This window comes from Papaver somniferum, chromosome 4 (genome assembly GCF_003573695.1).
Source record: "Papaver somniferum cultivar HN1 chromosome 4, ASM357369v1, whole genome shotgun sequence".
NCBI classification, from domain to species: Eukaryota; Viridiplantae; Streptophyta; class Magnoliopsida; order Ranunculales; family Papaveraceae; genus Papaver; species Papaver somniferum.
The window spans coordinates 95,748,640-95,771,115 of NC_039361.1; the positions used below are offsets into that span (position 1 = coordinate 95,748,640).

The 22,476-nt window shown below is 34.1% G+C and overlaps 1 long non-coding RNA gene across 2 annotated transcripts; it reads left to right on the plus strand.

Moving 5' to 3' along the window:
• The first annotated feature begins 1,820 nt into the window (after positions 1 to 1,820).
• LOC113276154 lies at positions 1,821 to 4,153 on the plus strand. 2 transcript variants are annotated; one of them, XR_003324091.1, is made up of 3 exons: positions 1,821 to 2,126; positions 2,645 to 2,750; positions 2,966 to 4,153. It is a non-coding gene; the product is annotated as an uncharacterized LOC113276154 (long non-coding RNA). The 2 variants fall into 2 exon arrangements; XR_003324090.1 differs by having other exon boundaries at positions 1,822 to 2,126; positions 3,181 to 4,153.
• Positions 4,154 to 22,476: the final 18,323 nt, after the last annotated feature.

Below are 22,476 nucleotides of genomic sequence, written 5' to 3' on the forward strand. Positions count from 1 at the left end.
TTGCTCGAGGACTAGCAAATAATAAGTTTGGGGGTATTTGATAGACGCATTTATGTGTCTATTTTGATCTCAATTATGTGTATTTTTAGGGCTCGCTTTTATACTTATTTGATTATTTTATGTTTTTGTAGGTGTTTTTGGAGAAATAAACTTTTGCGCGAAAATTGGCTCAAAAAGTGGTATTTGCGCTCGTGGGGGGAAATCACTAAAGACACTCCTTATTTGGATAAGGGGCACTCAATTACTAAGGGGCACATACTTGTTATTTACACCCATGACATCCTAAGTGTTAAAAGCACCCAGCAGCAGGATAAGGGGCGTCATCTTCTACATTTGAATTTTTGCTTTTTGCCGGGAAACTTGTTGCAGCGAAGTTCAGTTTTGGACTTGATTTTTGGGGGATTTTTGAAGAGACTCAATCGCTGGAAATAGTTTGCATGGACTCATAAGAGCAAAACATGCCTGGTATAAGTGGTTTAATCAATCAAATTGGGCCATATCATCAATTGGGAAGAAACATGAAATTGGATAGTGTTCTCGGGTTTCATGTTTGAAACATGGTTGAATTTGGACGAGTTTTCCCTGGATTATTGTCTCATATTTGGGATTATTGGACCTGTTAACGGAAAGCAGGATTGGTAGGGTTCTTACAATCGAGAAGAAAGGAAGGTTCTCATCAGTTATCGATAAAACATAGGATGAAAGTTTCCCGGGATATGGTGGGTTATATTTGGCAGTTACGTCGGAAGCTGGAGAAGAAATATTACCCTATGTTTCGACTCTTATCTACTTTAGGAAGTTTCAACGAAACAGAAGCCGCGTAAAGATAAAAAAAGAAAGGGAGAAGAGGTCATGACTTGCAAAGAAGAATAAGTTTTCGTACCGACCCCCAAATACTCGATCTCTCCTCCTGGAACTCATACAGCTCATATATATACACATAAACCACGATATTTCGAGAAATATTTCAATTATTTTTCCGTATTCTTCTCTGTAAGTCACGGCCTCTTCTCCCTTCCTTTTTTATCTTTACGCGGCTTCTGTTTTTTTGAAACTTCCTAAAGTAGATAAGAGTCGAAACATAGGGTAATATTTCTTCTCCAGCTTCCGACGTAACTGCCAAATATAACCTACCATATCCTTGGAAACTTTCATCCCATGTTTTATCGATAATTGATGAGAACCTTCTTTTCTTCTCGATTGTAAGAACCCTACCAATCCTGCTTTCCGTTAACAGGTCCAATAATCCCAAATATGAGACAATAATCCAGGGAAAACTCGTCCAAGTTCAACCATGTTTCAAACGTGAAACCCGAGAACACTATCCAATTTCATGTCTCTTCCCAATTGATGATATGGCCCGATTTGATTGATTAAACCACTTATACCAGGCATGTTTTGCTCTTATGAGTCCATGCAAACTATTTCCAGTGATTGAGTCTCTTCAGAAATCCCCCAAAAATCAAGTCCAAAACTGAACTTCGCTGCAACAAGTTTCCCGCCAAAAAGCAAAAATTCAAAGGTAGAAGATGATGCCCCTTATCCTGCTGCTGGGTGCTTTTAGCACTTAGGATGTCATGGGTGTAAATAACAAGTAGGTGCCCCTTAGTAATTGAGTGCCCCTTATCCAAATAAGGGATGTCTTTAGTGATTTCCTCCCACGAGCGCAAATACCACTTTTTGAGCCAATTTTCGCGCAAAAGCTTATTTCTCCAAAAACACCTACAAAAACATAAAATAATCAAATAAGTATAAAAGTGAGCACTAACAATACACATAATTGAGATCAAAATAGACACATAAATGCGTCTATCACTCCCACCACCATCACCATCTCAATCGCCACCACCATAAACAGCACCACCACCTCTGTTACTACCATCACCAGATCTGTTACATTTTATACATTTGATTTTAACTTGTTATCACTTCTTAGGTTAAAATTGATTTTGAAATCAGATTTGTTTTCTTGGTTTTCGATTTCATAATATTGAGTTGAAGATTCAAACTAACGATCACGTTTTCAATTTTCAGATCTAAAAAATTTATGATACGGTTTGAAATCGATTTTCGAAGATATTAGGTGTAAAGATGAAATCCAATCGACAGGAAGATTAAATCAAAAGGTAAACAATCAATTAAGAGTTTAAACTATGTTACATTTTTTACGGTTTTGATTTTGATTCAATAAATTTCAGCAAAATCAGTCAGTAATCTTTGATAGTTTCTATTTGATTTGTGTCTCAAATGTTTACTGATATTGATTTAGTTGATTCGTGTTAAATATCATTTGATTTGGTTTTCTTAAAACGATAATGCAGTATTCGTAAATCTCAGTCCTTAATTTTTCTTGTTACGGTGTTGTCTCCTATTGTTTTTTAGTAATCTTCTTTGAATGATGTTTTTATTATTTATGTTTTCCTTATAGTATATATCTCCCCTATGAATTTAAGGGTGGTTGTCTCTCTATTGCATGCTTCTGTTACATGCCGAAAGAATCTTGTAATGAAACGGATTGCAGCTAATGCTTGAGCTTATGACTAAGAAACATAAAACTATTATCTTGATTTTATCTGCTATTTCCATTTTTTAGCTATATAATGAAGGTTTAAATTATAATCTAACAATAAAATTTTATGTGCAGTGATTGAATGTCATGTGCTTTCAGCCTCTTGGCATCTAAATATCGCCCATGTGGAGTTTGTAAGGATGTTGTCAGTATTCTAGATATACATAACCTTACACATCAGGTGAACTCCTTTAAATTTTTCTTTAAATTGTCCCATACATGAGCGAATTAGTGGATTCATTGATTCACTTATTAATATTAAACTTGTTGGAATGCTTTCCTGAGTGGTACTAATTTACAAGTGTAGTTTCACTTATTCCATAACAGTAGTTTACTTTTCCCAAACAGTAATTTACTTAATTAGGTACATTTTCTCATGAGTGCTCCATTCTCTAGGTGCTTAGAGTCATTGTCAAGAATAACAAAGGCGGAATGTTCTCACCTTTGCAAGACTCGGACGATTTCAGTATTGCATTCTCTACAGCTTTGGCTGGACTTCTTAGCTTGTCTATTTAGGACCTAACTCAAACCGTCACATGCTTTTGGATTCTTGCGATGTTATATATGCTTTGTGGATTAGTAGAGTGATTTCTTGGTCTTATGCAATGCAGGAGACTCATATATTGATTTACAAATATTGATGACATCCCAATAAACAGTGCAAAATTAGCCTTCGAAAAAGCTATATTTGCAAAAACACATAAGGCAAATGCTCGGACTGAAGGTAATTTCATGTACAATTTTATAGTATTCTTATTTACATGTTCAGTAAAAAGTTTTTTTGGAGTTATCTCATTCTTGAAATTATTAGCTTTTGCATGCTAGTGCAGTCTCTTTAGATGTAAAAGGCTGTTTTAATTGACACTGTAAATGCTTATCTATTTGGACTTTAACTTCTTATGTCTACACAAGTACTAAGATCAGTGGATAGAGAGTTGTCCACTGATCAGTGGACATTGACATTAGTATTAGTTTTGGACATTGCTCCTGAAGAAGCTTTATCTATTAATGCAGTCGTAGTTATAGTCTTTGGCAGGTATCTTATGTGTACTCAAGTTTGTTTGAGTGGTTGTTTGCTTCTTGCGATAGATCAATGATCAAGTTTTCTTTAAGTGGTTTTTAACAAATCTGTGGTGCAAATGGTAGCACAAATTCCCACGACCAACGACTCCTAATGCCACACCCAGTAGGTACTTACCATCATAATTCATACTTCATATAAATTATTCACAATATCTATCTTATTTCTTTTAAAAGCTATCTTCTGTTAGCAAGCAAGTTTTTGTGTTCAACCATGCTTGAGGATTGGGAAACAGATAGAAAATGCTCACTGGGGAGACTAATTTTCCATTATTCTCACGAGCTTATTTAAGCTCAGTTTACAGGGAATAAACATTATATCCAACTATTCATCCACTTATGTTTTACTTTTCAGTAGTAATTTGAATAGTTGTAGACAAGCCTTTTAAAATGTTTTTACATGCCTTCACATATAATAACATGTCCCTTCTGAGTATATTTGTATATATGTCGCTATGTCTGTTGGGGTACATCGTGTAAACTAAAGTGGCTCATTTTGTTGAATATTGCTCCTCCCATTTCATTTGTTGTGTATTCTTTGCTGCTCACACATGATGCATTGATCAGTTCGATAATTTCATTCTTCAATAGTGAAATTGAAACAACTATATTAGATGAAACCTGTGGGTGGTGTTACCAAGAAAGTGCAGTGGGTTTATGTGTGTTGGTGTTGTTGGAATTGGTGATTAGCTGCTTGACCGATCACAACTGTTCCGTAGAGAAGGTAAAGTAATTGTGGTCCTGGACAACCTCATCAAGTTGCTTCCACTATCATTACTCATACTCGGATTATGTTCCATATATTTTTAGATATACTCTCTCTTGATGCATTTATTGATTCGTGGGTCTATATAATCTGCCAAGACATGTGTACATGGTTCTGTTTTTTTTAGGATTGTCCTAGGATTAGAAATAGTTTAACTTTTTCTAGTTTGTTCCATTTCGTTTTTGAACTCTAGATTTTGGGGGCAACTTGAGAAAGTTGCTTTCATTTTTGGAGGCAACTTGAACTAGTTGATCCAGATTTGGAGGCAACTTGAGCCAGTTTATTCCAAGGTCGGAAGCAACTTGAACTAGTTGGCCCCAATTTTTTGAGAAGCATGTGAAATTATCTTTAATCATATCCTGGAGTGGTTGCAACGAATCTATGGTGCAATGGTAGCGCGACTGACTCAATCTCAGAAGATGCGTGTTCGACTCACGCCAGGTTCACTTATTTTGTGTATCCTTTTTCTTTTTGGAGGGACTAGTTGCCTTCACATTTGCAGACAACTTGGGCTAGTTTGTTTCAAATTTGGAGACAACTTGGTCTAGTTGGCTTTGTTTTTTTTTTATCTATTTTCTCATTGTTGCAACCCTATCTGTCGTATACTCTCTTTTGTTATACATTAGTTGATGCAATTTTCCAATGAAATGGTATCAAGTCTTTTTTGGTATTACTTTATTAAGCCGCTAAGAAATTTATCCACGCTGCATATTGTTCGCACTCGAAGGTATCTCTTCTCTAAGGCTCATTTGTGTGAGAAGTGTAGAAGCGGATCTGTAAACAAGCCTACATGGAGATATTATATCCGTTAGTCATTGGAAATATGTACTAGGTTCAACATTTATAAAATTGAGACATTGTATTCTTTCTGTAAGTTATTTGTATTAGGAGTGTATGGATTATCTGCGTTGTCCTTACTAGTTGACTTCCCTTTTCCCCTGTAACGGATTTGTGTTAAAGATCTTTTTACGCTCTAAATGAAGTGTACCAAGGCTATATGGTTTGTGATGGCATGCCGGCTGTGTAAAATTTGTCTGATCTAAAAAATATTTTTGACATAATGACTGCGCATTTGTATGATTTTGGACTCAACTTGATCTAGTTCACTCCACTTTATAAATCCAACTTGTTTTCTGGACTCCAGATTTTTGGGGAAACTTATGCTAGTTGACTCCACTTTTGGAGCCAACTTGAGAAAGTTGATTCTACTTTTGAGACCAAATTGGCCTAGTTATCTCCACTTATTGCCGCACTTCAGATTTCAGGGCCAACTTAAGCTAGTTGATTCAAAACAAAATAAATAATTTGCGTGGGTCTGTTTGTATATTTAAGATATCTCCGTAAGCATGTATTCCTGCAATACATCATAGTAATTCATTAATTTTAAAAAAGATATGTCCATTCATATCACATTTCAGTTTAGAGTGTCATTCAAGAGACACAAATCTAACAAAAGCGAAACCTTATTTTTAATGGACTAATCACTAAGTGGATTTATATAACTTAACTAACTTAAACACATTAAACCATCCCCATCTTTATCTGTGTCAAGCCCACCAACAAACAGTTCATATCCTTTCTGTTTCTTAGTACTGTGTCTTTCTGCAGGAGTGCCTGCATATCTTTTGTAATCATCTTCTCTCCTTGGGTATCTACTTACAAATTTACGATCACGATCGAGACTTTGTGGCTGCACTCTTATGCATGATCTACTTGTGTAAGAAGAGCCGAATCCACGTTCCTGCAATGTGATTAATAGATATAAGATATCAATCTTATTACATTCATTCTTATGTTAATTTGGTATCAAAAAAAGAAGAATTAAAAAGAAAACTACTTGCTGCCAGATACTAATTCAACTATGCTTACAACTTACTTGATGTCAATGGAAAAAACTACTTGCTGTCAGCATTGTTAAATATTTTTATCGTTATTTACTATACTTTGGTCTACTCCAAAATACATGGAGATATACTCTAACAATATTGTATGTGGGGTGACTTTGTGTTTTCTAGTTCATTCTTGATTCTATTAACTGTAGTAAGATGCATTCCTTTCGAAAGCTATAACTAAAGGTATAAATGTAACAATGAGATAAATGTTATGCTTCTTCATAGATTATCACTTATTAATTCTAACAACAAAATAAACTTGTAACTCCAATGTTAGTGTAAAAACTCTTTGCTTTTGATGTTTTCTTCATGTTTTCTTAATCTATTTTGAAAAAAATAAATAGTTAGTATTGAATCAGTTTACTTCAACTATGAAAATTAGCACAACTTATCTTCAAAAATGTAGCCAACTAGCACAAGTTGTCTCCAAAACTGGAACAACTAGCACAAGTTGTTTCCGAGAGTGGAGACAACTACTACAGGTTATTTCCAAACCTGGAGCCATAGCACAAATTGTGCTCCATATATAACCACCTGCTACTGCTCTTACACCTAGACCCTTCAAGAACAACACCTACAAGTTGAAAAATACTACTAATACACAGTAAATGAATTAAAATCAATAAATGAAACAAAATCACTACGAAGCTGCACAAAAGCAAGTAAACCAGTAAACCCTTTTTTTTTACCTTTCCTAATTTCTTAACACCAAGAGAAGCCGTTGATTTCTTTACACCACCAGAATCACTTGATTTTGTTGTTTACTATCCCATGAATGCAACACTAAATCAAAGAAAATTAGCATGATTTAACACAAATCAATAACGGTATAAAAAAACCTGGCTAAATTGGGGCCTATAGAACTTAATTGGGGCCTATCAAATTTTCATTCCCACACCACCAAATTACTCTGGGCACCCAAACTTTTAAAAAATACTAATTTACCCCCACATTATTTCCTAAAACAATCTCATATAAATAATAATCTTTCTATTTTCAGTAAATCCAAAAACAAAAAAAAACTAAACCTAAAAAAACTTTCTATTTTCATCATAATCTTTCCAAATTCTCTAAACCCTAATCAATTTTTTTTTTATCATCTCCTCCAAGATCTTCGATCCAACCAAGAAAAAGGTAAATCTCCATCAATCCATTCTATGATTTGCATTTCTTGATTGATTTACATGTTTAAATCTTCAATTTTCGAAAATCAAAATCTCTGATTACATCCAGCATCGGTTTATGTTGACATCGAATAAACTAATTCTGGGTTTTGGTTTCCGCCATGAAGAGCATGCACAGTAATCGGTTTATATGATGATTAACATCAACCGATTTTAGGGTTAGAAATGAAATATAAAAATACACCACCAGAATCGGTTTATAAGTGCTTTAGGATAATCCGATACTGGATACATTTTTGGGTTATTTGGTGTTTGATACTTACATTTTGTCCAACATTAGTGTTTGGTCTAACTTTTGTCCAACTTAGGATTTGGTACTTGGAATTGACGTTGACCAACGTTGACTATGTTAAATCATGACTTCTGTTTAATAATTACAAAAAAGAATAATTAAATCTAATTACTTAACGTCGTTAGATGACCAATAACAATTTAATTGAAGAAGAACCCTAATTTCATGTTCTTCCCCAAATTAAAAATCAGTCTTCTTTCTTTTCATTCAACTTGACTTTCATACCACAAATTCAATTATCTTATAAAAAAAACGAACCCAAAATGATAGCAATAATACAAAGACAATTACCGTTCTTATGAATCAAATACCCATATGTGAAGATCGGATCATCTAAACAGGGTAAAATCAGTAGAAATTGGACGCAGATCGATTGTAGGTGCCTATTTCAAATTGAAAGCCTACAACGACAACCAAACCCATATAAACAAACCTTCAGTACTTCCATCAATACACCAATAGAAGAAGATGTTTTGGTGAGAATAAGAACAACCCAGAAACCCCAATATTTCAATTTTAGGGCACTCTAAAACTTCAAATTGATAACCCTGATTTCATCCCCAACCTCTAAATTTACACCTCCAAAAGCAAAATTTAACATACTAAAAACCTTACAATGTCTTCAAACCCACTAAACAAATACTTAAATAAATCTGAAATTTAATTTCAATATGAAATTTTTAGGGCGGATGATTAATCTCAATCTGAAATTTTGAGATCTTCAATCACATGCGAGAAAGAGAAAAAGAGAGGGGGAATTGTTTCAGGATGGTGTCGAAATGGTTTTGAGATTTAAAGAAGAAAAAAAGGAGCTTATTGTTTTGATATATGAGGTTTCTGTGTGTATATGGATATTTAGAAAAACAAGGAGATGCAGATGGGGTTCTCTGCAAGTGCAAAAGATGAATGAATAAAATTGAGCAAGTTTTAGATTCTCAATCGTTAATCTCTAAGGTGTACGTGGAGATCTAAGGTGGATCGTCCACGTGTTAGATTGGTTTAGGACACGTTGGTCATTGTTACCGAACATAAATATATTTTAGTAATTATGTATTAATTACCCCAAATTTTAGACACGTCATGACTTAACCAAGTCAACGCGGGTCAATACGAGTCAACGTCATTTCCAGGTACCAATCCCTAAGTTGGACAAAAGTTAGACCAAACACTAATGTTGGACAAAAAGTTAGTATCAAACATCAATTAGCCCTACATTTTTTCTTTTGATTATGCCATCCTATAATCGGGTTTTATGTTCCTGATAATTTACCGATTATGTTTGACTCTTCAGATTCCTTTCATAATCGGATTTTATATATGTACCACATAAACCGATTACTAATGTTTCACACTCATGTATGTTTTTGTAGTCAGAATCGAATTACATATGTTTAATTATGTACCGATTCTTAACTAGTTTTTTGTTTTTGTTTTATATAGATATGGACTTCGGACACCTAGCGTTTTACTCTCGAAAACTCACATTGGAGGGAATTCTTAGGAAACCACAACGAGTGCCATAAAGAAGCCTCTATAAGTTTACTTATGGGAGTGAGACCAATCTTGAACAAGCCCTCGCATTGATTGAGAAGATTGCACTGGAGGAGCTTTATGAGGTCATGAGGTTCACTAGGATGAGGAGAAACATGATTTCAGCTGAGAGGGAGCTCCATGCAGAAATGGAAGGTATGTGGGAACAAATGGCTCAAGCACAAGATGCTGCTCCTGATGGTGCTGGTGTTCCTGTTGATGGTGGTGTTGCTGATGTTGATGCTCCTGTTGTTTAAGTTTTTACGTTTAAGCTTTAGATATTAAAAGTTTAGGTTTATGAGACTTGTGGTTGTTTAAGTTCTTAACACTCTTTTAAGGTTTGTATTTTGGATGATATCTGTGTTGAACTTAACGCACTTTAAATTTTAATCATAATTATGTGTTGTTGCTCAATAATTCTTGCCTGACATGCCAACAACCGGGCTACTCGATATGCCAACATAAACCGATTATGCAAGTTATTTCTCCTGTATGTTTTTCAAGCTAGAATCGGGTCACATATGAATATATATAAACCGATTCCTGGTGGCATTAAAACACCAGGAATCGGTTTTTATATATTCATATATGACCCGATTCTAGCTTGAAAAACAGAATCGGGTTATATATACCTTCTAGAAGACCGATTATGCCAAATTATTTCACGTTTTCCAAAAAAAAAAACCGTTAGGGACTTTCTCTATAAATAGAGACCTCACCCTTGGACCTCATTTGCCCCAAAGTTGATCATTTTATTCCCCCTCACTCTATATACTCCACAACTACTCATTTCATACCTCCACATACAAGAAATGGCATCATTTGATTCAAACGAAGATTTGGTAATCACCAAAGCATGGTATGCGGAAACTCGATTTAGACGTCAGTCCTCCGTAAGGGTGGATTCCGTAATTTTTTGGGCTATGGTACACAACAAATTTAGCCAAGAATTTGGAAATCCTAATGGAAGAAGTGTTCAACAAGTCCATGATAGGAACCTAGTCATCATAAATGTGATACTTTCTTATTTAGCTATCCAACCTCGGATTTTTAACACTCGCCTCTTCAACTTGTCCATTGAACAATTTGCAAGTATTTTTGTGGTTTGTTTTACGTAACCCATGCTGTTTTATCTTCCAATGAAACGCCACTAACAAATGTAAGTTTGTTTTTGTGTTTTTGTAGCACGAAGTCGTGAAAGCACGCTACTTGGAGGAAAATGGGGAAGCATTCGCATTCGATGCAAGCTATCAATTTTTGGCAGAAAAAATCCCGGAGGATGACCCGGACTTCATGGATCGTGTATCATCTTCGGGGGAAGATTAATGGCTTTAGAAGTTTTTGTATAGGTTTTGTGGGTAGACCTCTATGTAAACCCCCACGAGACTATAACTCGTAGGGGTTTAAAGGCTTGATGCATGTGCTAAATGCATCCTACAATAACAATGAAATGAATGAAAAAAAATCGTATTAAAGGAAACAATAGGTTTATATATGTAATATGTAAAATCTGATTATTAAAATCGTACTACACATGTGGCAACATTAACCGATTATAGATGTCCTCTGTTAATTTGAAACACAAATCCAGAATCGGTTTACAAGCGCATGAACGTAAACCGATTCTGAGTACTGTTTACGGAAAAAAATCAAAATGTTTGATGTTTTGAAGAACTCTCTAACATTAGTTAATCTCACACCAAAACATAATTAACCCCTAATAAGATTAATTAATACTAATTAATCAGGGGTAAAATAAGTACTTGGGTAATTATTTTGATAAGGGATGGTGTGAAGGTTATTTCTATGACCTTTTTTGTCATCTAGCTATAGGCCCAAATTAAGTGCTATAGGCCCCAATTTAACCAAGATAAAAAAACTACATGTATTTGAAACATAAATCAAAATCGATAGATCAAACAAAATTTTGAAGATAAATCCTGTACCAAACCCTAAAAATTGAAATCAAATTATGTAAACTGAATTGAGACATGAAATCTTTATTTACCTTTGATTCGATCTTCAATGTTGTGGTTGAAGATCTACGGTAAACCGATATTGGAAAATTGATTTCCTAATTTATTGGTGTTTTTCGTCAGATTTGATCTTCTAGATCATGTAAAACGAGTAATTTCCTGGTTTCTTTGGTGTTTATTTTGATTGATTTCATCTGTTTTTGGATCTGATTTGGTTTTTTGGGAGAGAAAGTGAGAAGGAGAGAAACTGAAAAATAAAATGCAAATGGCAGACAAATTTAGTGGTTACCGTGGTTTTTATAAAAGGATAGTTTTGTAATCTTGTACTCTTGGGGTATATTTTAAGTTAAAAAAGGTATTTTTCAATGGGCCTCGTAGTAGATGCGAGAATCATTCTTTTGAAGAATTCATCACACGACATGACATCCTGAAACGAGTAAAGGTTGAGTTTAATTTTTAATTTTAAAATTTTAAAATCTAATGATGTTTATATCTCTATTTAGAGTGGGGTACATTCAGGAGTAATCTTGATAGACTCACCTATATGAATGTGAAAGTGCGGCTATAATTGGCTCGAGGGTCCGATGCGATTGCTCGATCAAGGACTTATTTTGATATGTTGAGTTCGATAGCAAATCAAAGACATTGTTGTATTATACAGAGTGTTCATTTCTGATAAAATATATCATGAATGATCGAATGACAAAGTATGAATCAGAAATATTGAATGGTCGTCCGTTCGAACCATGTTGCTAAGTCGAGAAAAATGTTGGTAGCAGGACCAAACATTAAATATAAATCAGAATATTGATTGCTGGATCAATAGAATTCTCGAATGTTGATAGTTGAATCAACATGAGGAAATTTCTAGGCCGAGCAATTGATAGTTGAATCAATAAGTTCCGAACCCAGTTGATCGTATATTTTGCTAACTTAAGCAATTTAGTGTTGATAGATGAGCAAAATAAATATTGCTAGTTTGAGTAAATTTTTCTCATTTAAATAAATATTACTAGTTTAAACAAATATTGCTCGATTCGTGAATTATTGGTAGCGGGACCAAATAAAATATTTCTAGTTTTTCTAAATAAATATTTTTAGTTTGAGTAAATATTGCTAGTTTAAAAAAATATTGCTCGTTTGAGTAAATATTTCTCCTTTGAGCAATATTGCTCGATTCATGAATTATTAGTAGCGGAACCAAATAAAATATTAATTAAAAATACTGGTAGCTTGACCGAATATTGTATAATTAATTAGGATGTTGATTGTTGGATCAACATAAAACTATTAGTGTTTGAACCTGCTCAGAATTATGGTTTGTAGAGCATTTGGTTTAAACTAATTTTGATCGATTGTTGATCAATTGATGATATACTGAAAATCAACCAAATGAGTGAGAGAGACCGACTACATGGGATGATGGGCCGACCATGTAGCGCCCAGGTTCTCGAATGATCATGCACCAAAGTTCTTTATAGACAGTTGGTGAAAGGATGATTAAATGATCATTTAATCATTATTAAAATAGTGCTCGTCTGAGCATTAAGTGGTAAAACCTAATTATGAAGAAAGGAGGGACCGACCAAGGGGTATGAAACCGTCCTTGGTGGTCGTGGGACTAACTGATGGTCGATTGATCAAATTCCAAGTTGTTTGAAAATAGTGTGAACCCAATATGAATTATGGAAGATAATTAGGTCAAAATCATAATAGGGTGTGGGACCGGATTCTGTAAGCCAAGGGGCCGACCTTGGTCGTTCAAGGTGGCATGTCCGTGACTCGATCATGAGAATTTTGGTATTTTCTGGTTCGTGTTCGAGCAATTTTTGGATTTCAGAAGAGTTTGATCTTGACTGAAACTCTCAATTTTGCTTGAATGAGCAAGTAGAACATTTCTCGTGCGACCAATACTTTGATAATATTAAAATAAATGATATTTTAATATTTTCCTTGAGAATCCCGGATGGTCGTGTGACCATTTAACTTTTGGCTTTTTGGTAGTTTGAACAATATTGGAGAAATATGGAAAAATCAGGTTTTTGCTCAAACGAGGGAGTTTCATGAGATGAGAGAAGAAATAATAATAATAAAATAAGAAATTATAGAGGTATGAGACCCCATGGACAAGGCATGGCCGGCCAGCCCATGTGCCTGGTCTCGTGCTCTTCCCTATTTTATATTATTATTTTTCATCATCATGTGAGGAAATATGGAGAAACTAGGAGTTTTGCTCAAACGAGGAAGTTTTCTCAAACAAGGAGTTTTCATGAGACAAGGAAAATAATAAAATAGGTTAAAGTAAAATAAAATAAAAGGAGAGGCGGGACCGGCCACAACGACATGACCGGCCGACCGGTGGGCCCGGTCCCGTGCGCCTCTTATTTATTTTATTTTATATTAATTTCTTTCCCTATTTTGCATAGGTTTCCTCGTTCTTCCATATTTTGGATGCTCGTTTATGCATTTGGGTGCTCACTTATGCATATTTGGGTGCTTGTTCGTGAATTATTGTTAAGTACAATCGCACCATTTTCTCTGTTTTTTCTCGGTGCTAGCCTAAATGCCCGAAAAGTGAATATCTATTTCTAATCCATGGAATTCAGCTGAGAATAAGCCATGAAACAGAGTAATGAGACAGATTGAATGTCTATTACTAATCCATGGAATTCAGCTGAGAATAAGCCATGAAACGGAGTAATGAGATAAAATAGGTTATTTTCTAGGAATTCAATTGATGAATGTTGCGCTAGAGTTAATCTATAAATTGATCAATACTAGCATGCAATATGTCTAGGAGCGTTTATTCGAGAATCGAGGTATGAGATGGTAGTGACATCATACTCCTTCTGAATATTAGTTATGTATAGTCAGGGAACATTGAGACATCCTGAAGACGTTGACGCTCTATACCAGCATGCAATATGTCGAGTATCCGTCCAACCATTATCGATTCCTATACAGAAGTATTGATGAAATATGCGAAATGTCGAAAGCTCAGTTGAGAGGATTTACGAACCACATATTCATGCATGCTCTGAGAGGGTGTACGCTCGTTCAGAAATTGTGAAATGAGCTTTCACGAACCCTAAAATATGAGTTTCACATATGTGTCTGAAGCCATGTCAGAAATATGCAAGATCTTGATATTATGATTTTAGCTTTTGTCGAAAATCCACCATCAACAGTTTTCAATATAGCACGACTTGAAAGATTCTTTAGGAATGAAAACAAGTTCAAGTAAATATTACTAACCTCAAGTAGAAGGATGATGTCGTCATTGTAGTCGTTACTTCTTCTCATTCTTCAGGTCTTCAGAGTAATACTTGTATGTCTCAACATTCCTAGACTTTCTAGTCTAACCTAAGCGAAGTTGACTATAGTATTTAATCAAGTGACTTTAGATGATTTTTCATACTAAAATATGACAACCAAACTTGACTGACATACCAACGCTTGGCAGGTTCACATGAGCTATGCTCTAACAATCTCCTCCTTTTCAATTTTAATGACAAAAATCTATTTACATATGGAGCTAAACGAATTACAAAATAATGCATTCTTTATACGCTTGATTCCAAGTTTCAACAGCACAATAACCTGCATATATTCAACCAATAAATGTTGTTGTTGACATTTGAATAACAAAAGCTTTTACTCCCCCTAAAGCCAAGCTAGGAAAATATCCAATCCGAATATCTTTGTTATTTCCCTTTTGTAGTATGAAATACTACACAACAATATGATATGTTTCCCCCCCTTAGTCAATGCATTACTCTTTCGTTAGATATAAGGTTTAAGCACAATTGTCCTTTCATAGTGATTTAACGTCACTTGTTTACTCCATATATGTCTCCCCCCTTTTGTCACAAAACGACAAAAGTTCGAGCAAATAAAGGATAAAACCGAAAGGATCTTACAAATCTATAGGACTTGTACAACCTATAAGAGTAAGCAAGGAGGTTTCACATACCATTTTAGATAACCAATATTAAAACCGTAACTACAAAAGTAATTTTGATTCAATATGTTACCAAGGAAACGATTGCTCGAAGCAATTTTTCGTTTAGTCCAACAAATCGACTAAGATACTTAATTCTATTATTGAATCGATTACGTATGTACAATCGATTGTTTCGATAAGACCAGTATAAAGATCAGAATTAACTTTATTTCTCTCTTCAGGCTCTAATTATTCAAACAATAACTTAGAACTTTCCCTTTAGACAAGACAAACACTAGGTTAGTTAACTAGTTTTTCTTGTCAAGGCATTCGATTAGACTTGAATAACCGAATCCTCCAATTGATAAGTCTAACTAAGACCAGATTTAACTTAATTTATCTTATCTGGAATCAATTGGACTAAACAAATGACCCTATAATTTTGTTAAGCCAAAAACAATAGATTCAAATCAAAATAAATTGACTTGCAATTATTTTTCCTAACCGGAAGCAATTGAAACAAATATATAGATTACAGCACCGCAACTGCACCGAATTTCGATAAGAAAAAACACTTGATACCTAACAACAAAAAAGATACCAAACCATAAGCCAAATACATTGACACAGTTTTTCTTAACCGAAAATAATTGAATCAAACAAACCAATCCAAACACAATAATGGAACATATCAATTGTACCAATTTTTTTTTAAGTAAAAGAAAAATATATGCAATATAAACAGGATTTTCTTAAACATGAAAAATGATTAACTAACAAATAAAATTATTACCTTAATTTTCACAACTACTTTTCCCAGAAAGATATATCATTAAGCGCAAGTACAAATAATAACTCTCCCCCTGTTTGTTGTCATCCTATCGTAAGAATAAAAGAACAACAACAAAAGCAACCTTTACCAGAGAAAGGTTGAATCGGTTTTAACTAATGCTTGCCAATAGCAAAAGTTGAAAACCCGAAACACATATGTTATGCTAAACACAACTTATGTAAACATAAATTGATTATTAACATATTATGACTTTTCACATATGAGTTTCAATTGGAATACCTTATCTTTGATAAATCCTACCAACATGGGCTGGAACTTAATCACGCTAAATCAAAAAGCCACACAAATCATAAGGGATTCACCATATGAGATCGAATATTAAGGTTAATAGAAACTGAAATCAGACATCTCATAAATTCAAAATCACATAGCAAAAATATAAACACTCATACACAGAATAGGCAATCGGAAACTATCACATGAAACAAAAATTATAAAATAATAATTTATTCATAATATTGACAGGTTTATTCAAAATAGACCTTATACAGATATATCGAAATAAATCAACATCTATACGATCTTTAATTTATTCATCTTTGTTCTCCAAGATTTCTTCAAGATTTTCTTCAAACATCTTCAGATTGACAGTGTGAAATCTAATCATTTGAAGATCATGAAAATCTCTATAAGATGCCCAACATACATCATGAAAACTAATTTCATTACGAGCAATTGAGAATAGTTCTTTCAAGAGTTCTCTTCTTCCAATAAGTTCAAAAACCCCTTCACAAAGACTAGTTGCCCTAATTTCAGTAGAGGAGGGCATGGTCTGGTATGAACACAATTCATAATAGAGTTCAAATCTTTTCTGTTAGACCATAGCTCGGTTGTACTCTCCAAGCATTGGTATGTCAAGTTTGGTTGTCATATTTTAGTGTGTCAAAAATCATCTAAAGTCGCTTGATTAAATACTACAGTCAACTTCGTTTAGGTTAGACTAGAAAGTCTAGGAATGTTGAGACATACAAGTATTACTCCAAATACCTGAATAATGTGAAGAAGTAGTAAACTACAACGACGACATCATCCTTCCACTTGAGGTTATTAATATTGACTTGAACTATTTCATTCCTAACGTATCTTTCAAGTAGTGCTGTATTGAAAACATAACTGCGAAGTTGTATATACTGTACGTATTGTATAATACTCTAGTAATGTGACATGATCAAAATTGTATGATCATAGTATTAGGGAATTAGACTATGAAGTATAACACTTATCTTTTGAACTTCGTAGATATGACATCGACATAATCTTGTATATATTGTTATGATTATGTGAATGGGTTATGGTGAAGATTTCATCCTAGGAAACAATGTTTTACATTTGTTTAAAGGAAGTACATTCATGAACTTGTTTTATGAATCGAAATAGAAATCAATAGGCTTACTGGTACGTCCATTCATTGCAAATCTTTGGATGACAAACATGTGTGAGATGGTAGAACCGATCTTAACTTATGTTATGTATCTTGGTATAACTAATCACAATGCCTGACTTATGATTCGGTATGACTGGTTTTTATTAATTAGTGTAATTGAACCTAAGTAATCACCATGTGATGGTATGATCGATCCTTGTAATTGGTGTGACCGATCCTAGTAATTGTTGTGACCGATCATGAGTATTGTAATCGATCCTTGTAATTGGTGTAATCGGTCCTGGTAACTGGTGTAAACGGTCCTGGTAACTGGTGTGACCGATCACAATAATTACCATGTGTAAATGGAACCGATCCTTATAACTGGTGTAACCGGTCCTGGTAACTGGTGTGACCGATCACAAGTATTTCCATATTGAGGTATAACCGATCCTAGTGATTGGTAGAACCGATTGAAACCATGTATGTGATGTGGTATTTGATCAATCACATAGTAGTCTTAGAATACAGGGAAACCAATTCTAAACTTGTTTGGAAGGTGGTATGACCGATTCCAAGAATGTAAATCAATGTAAATATAAAATAACGATTTACAGTGAAAAAATGTCAACAATACTTTGAACACGAGCAGTAACTCTTATCATTTATTGTTCAAATATATTCCTTAGTATTAAGGTGATCCTGTGCCGAAATAAATTGAGAATCTTTTAATTAAGGTTGTTGGTTTTATATGCTTTAATTACCAGTAATTAAATGCATATGTCTAGAGAATAAAAATTTGTAATGTGAATTTACTAATTGGGGATTTTCTATTGAGAGATTTCAGAAATATTGGACAAGCATTTATTAGAATTATGAAAACCGATTTTTTCTATTCATTGCATATCTTGAGAATATTTTCGGTTTTAGAAATTCCTTGGTGTCCAAACATCCTTGGTCTATAAATACCTAAGTTTGAATTTCTAGCAAACTATCCTAAGAGCCAGGCAAACTTCATTTCTTGTTGTTTCTAGTGGAACCGTCTATTCTGAGAGGAAAGTATCCTAATCATATGAAATCTCTTACGACCGCTCATTTAAAAACTTCCATGGAATTAAGAAGCTCTACGAGTACCGTTGGTGGGAAACTAGATAATTGTAGTGTTATTAGTTTCCGATTGATTTGATTGACCAACGGTTGTTGAAACTTTGATTGCGCCTAGTTTGTTTATTATTAAGAATCTTCTCTTCTGATATAAGATTCACTTAAACTAGATCGAAGTATCGACGAGATCTTTGGAACTATTGTTAGATATAAAGACATCTTGTGATAATCCATTGTTAACAGACTTCATTTTGCGCATGATTGATCATAGGAGATTCAAGTGGTGTTGTGCAGGTTATTGAAGATTAAAGAAGATTTGAAGACGAAGAAGATTTCTTATTGGTTTTTGTATCTTGTGAATTGTATGCACAAGCCTTGATCAGCTGGGATCCAACTAGAATAATATTTATTCGATTGATTAGTTGCGTGAGATCGGCATCGCTTTATATTTTCTCTCTGAGATCTATATTGATTGATTGCGAATCTAGACTTGACTATTTCGATAGTTAAAGTTAGATTGATCTAACCAAGCAAATGAGTTTATTAGATTAAACAGAAAATCCTTTGCGTATGACTGAAGATATCTTTATCTTGAAAAGAATCTAAGAATTTGTTACTAAACAGATTTGTTGTTCCTTTACTGTTTGGAATACGATCCAAATGAATTATACCAGTGCGTGACTCTTGAAGTCGGAAACGCAGGGATACTAAGGGAACTAAGTAGCTAGGGGTAGTCTGCTTTGTCTCAACTATACGAAGTTGTTTTAGATTTTGTATAAAGGGTTAATTATGAGAGTATTCATTTATGGACTAGGTACCAGGGTTTTTCTGCATTTGCAGTTTCCTCGTTAACAAAATCTTGTTGTGTCTTTTACTTTGATTTCCCCATTATAATTTTTATTATAATAAAGTAAAATACACATATGTTAACTCTGTCATACTTGATAGTGATCCTATAGAGTTTGGTTATTACCGAACCTATTATCAAGTATCACACTTTGATTGTTGTATTGTCTCGATCTCGTATCCATAGACGATCACATAAAGTGTGAACACCGAAGTTGTTGTATTATCTCGACTTTGTCCATAGAAGATCACACTTGGTAAGAGGACTTATAGGTTGAAACAAAAACATTGTGGTGTATTTGGGTACCCTCGTCTTTTCAATTGGTATTAGAGCAGGCAAACACGAAAAATCTAACAATTTGTGTTTGGTGCGATCCAATCTATAAGAATTGAATTTAATGGATGACTCATTTAGTGTAGTTGCAAGATTTGATATCCTCAAGGTACCATGGTGGAAAACATAAATGAAGGATATGAAACTCTATTCCCTGGAACCATTTAAATGTTTGTCAGAAACTTACGGGTTCTCAAGAAAATGTCTCTTAAATTTAAGAGACAACTCTCTGGTTTCCTCATGAGAAGAATCATTCTAACAAGGAAATCAATTCAATTCAACAAGGTTCCATAATTTTGACTTGAATGGGCTAAGAAGAATCTCCTCACTTGCTCCTGTCTCTCATTGTGAACATATCACTAAGAGAAATTTCATATCAGGATCTTAAGATTTGTGAATCTTACTTTTGGTCATGTATCATCAATATTCACAAACAATCCTTTGGATTAGATTCTATAAGCAACCAGATGGAAAGCTACTTTCAAACAGAGAATCAAAAACATCATTCTCTAATAACTCGAGATGTTACTAATAAAGTAGGAACTCTTACTGTATTAAAAAACAGTATTGTGATAAAATCTTATTACAATATAATTAGAGTTAAGTATATACTTCAATCTTATGAATTTAAGAAAAAAGAGTTTCTTCTCAACTTCTCTATGGAAAGTAGTCACATGCACTCTCCGCACAATGGTTTCTTTGAAACCAGTGACAGGCTAAAAGGAATCGGTAACCTAAATAAGTCAAGTTATTTTATGTTTAAAAATTCCTCAACATAACTTATAACTTGTGGGTTGTTCTTCGGTTATATGGGCCAATTCGGCTCCTAAAAGCCCATGTGTGGATCGGTATCGAAAGAGCTTGTATCCGAAAATATGTTTTGTTAAAAATAGATGTATTTTCAATTTCGGAAATAAAAAGTTGGATTATTCTGCAAGTTTTTGAAATACTTTCGAATAAAATAAATATTCTGATTTCTCAAAATATTCATCTTGAGGTTTTCACAAGCATGGTTTCAAGATGATACCGAATGAAGATCTAAGGAGTAGACTGACATCTATGATTCTCGCCAACAAACTTGCTCGCATGTTTAAGGGAAAGTGTTATCAATTTCTCTATGTGGTGAATGGAATAGTTTGCGGGGAGTTTGTGAGTGATCACTGTCTTCACAAGATTGAGAAATATCTTGATTCCTTAGAGTCTGACAGGCTAACTTTATGCAACGAGACATGCCACCATTCAGTTCAACTCACTTTCTCTTCAAGGGTGTATGCGTCCAGTGTACTTGATGGAGTACTAGACCTAATCGGAAGAAGAGTTTTGCTTGATGAAAGAGTTGATGTTGAATGGAAACGAGTGCTCTCTTATAAAAGGTTACTGAAAACAGCCCATGAAAACTCCTCAAGTGATGTTATGCATCTTACTAACATTCTTAATCATTATGAGGATGTCTTAACGGAGTTTCAGTCTCTACTCGACAAGATTTCCCCTTAAAACGGAATTACAAGAGAGACTAGGAGACCTCTTGCATGGAAACAAGTAGATGACAATAAGATTAAATCCTTATTTAGAGAAAAAAATAGACATCAATGTTTTGATTTACTTCAGTTATTGTAGAAAGTCTATTTTCGAATAAAACTATTAATTATGAATAAAATTATTATTTTATAATTTTTATTATAATAGTTACCGATTACATAGCCTGTGAATGAATGTTTATATTTTGCCATGTGTATTCGGTTTATTAGATGCCTGATTTCGGTTTTTTATTAACCTAATATTCGATCTCATATGATGTGGTCCTTTAGTAGGATTACAAACCTACGATTATAAACCGGAAGCACACAATGTCTACAATGTAAAACAGGGCAAATACGGGTCGATCATACAGGGAGTTGGATTGGTGATAGTAAACCTCTAAGTTCTACTTTTACTAATTTAGATCAAATAGGGGGTTTGTTTATACGACTAAAGATTGATGATTATACTAAAGCAACAAGATTAAAAAGCAATGAAAGATAAACTAGGGCTTTGAATCCACCCCCTAAAAGCCTAGAAATTCCCTAATTGATATACTAGTTCTCTTTTCAATCAAGGAGCTATCGAAGTTCTAGCCTCAAACACCTTGAAGATGTGATAAATCACTTGTACATATGAATGACTTAACCTTAGCAAAATATGTCAATCCCTAGAATTATTTGTCTTTCTAAGGCATAGGTAATCAAAGATTGAAGTAAAAGCAGTTCACATAGGCTTGAATTTTTACAAAGAATTAACTAAACTACCTAGGATGCTTGACATACAAGGTGAAAGCAAATTGACAAAATTCAGAAATTAAGACATGTTTATCAATAAAATTCCATGAAGAAGAACAAGTAAAATCAAATAAGAGAATTCTAACTACTAAAGGGTATCATCTCTGCCATAGCAGAGATTTTAGAACATAAAAAAAATTAAAATAAACCCAAAACCTAAAACTACAACATGCACCGGCTAATCCGGTCTTGGTTTCCTCTTGGACCTTTCCTTATAATTTCTCAAACGTGAATTGCTAACCAATTGACATGCTCATCTTGACGTGACGGCTTTAGAGAGTCTTCAACTTGAACCACAACCCATTTGCAGAACTAAAACCAATACGCCACTGTATATACTGGAAGATCTTCAAGATTGCACACAAAGAACTTCATCTCTTGGTGTACTGACCTACCACTTCTCTAGAATTCTTTCCAGCCTTCTTTCTC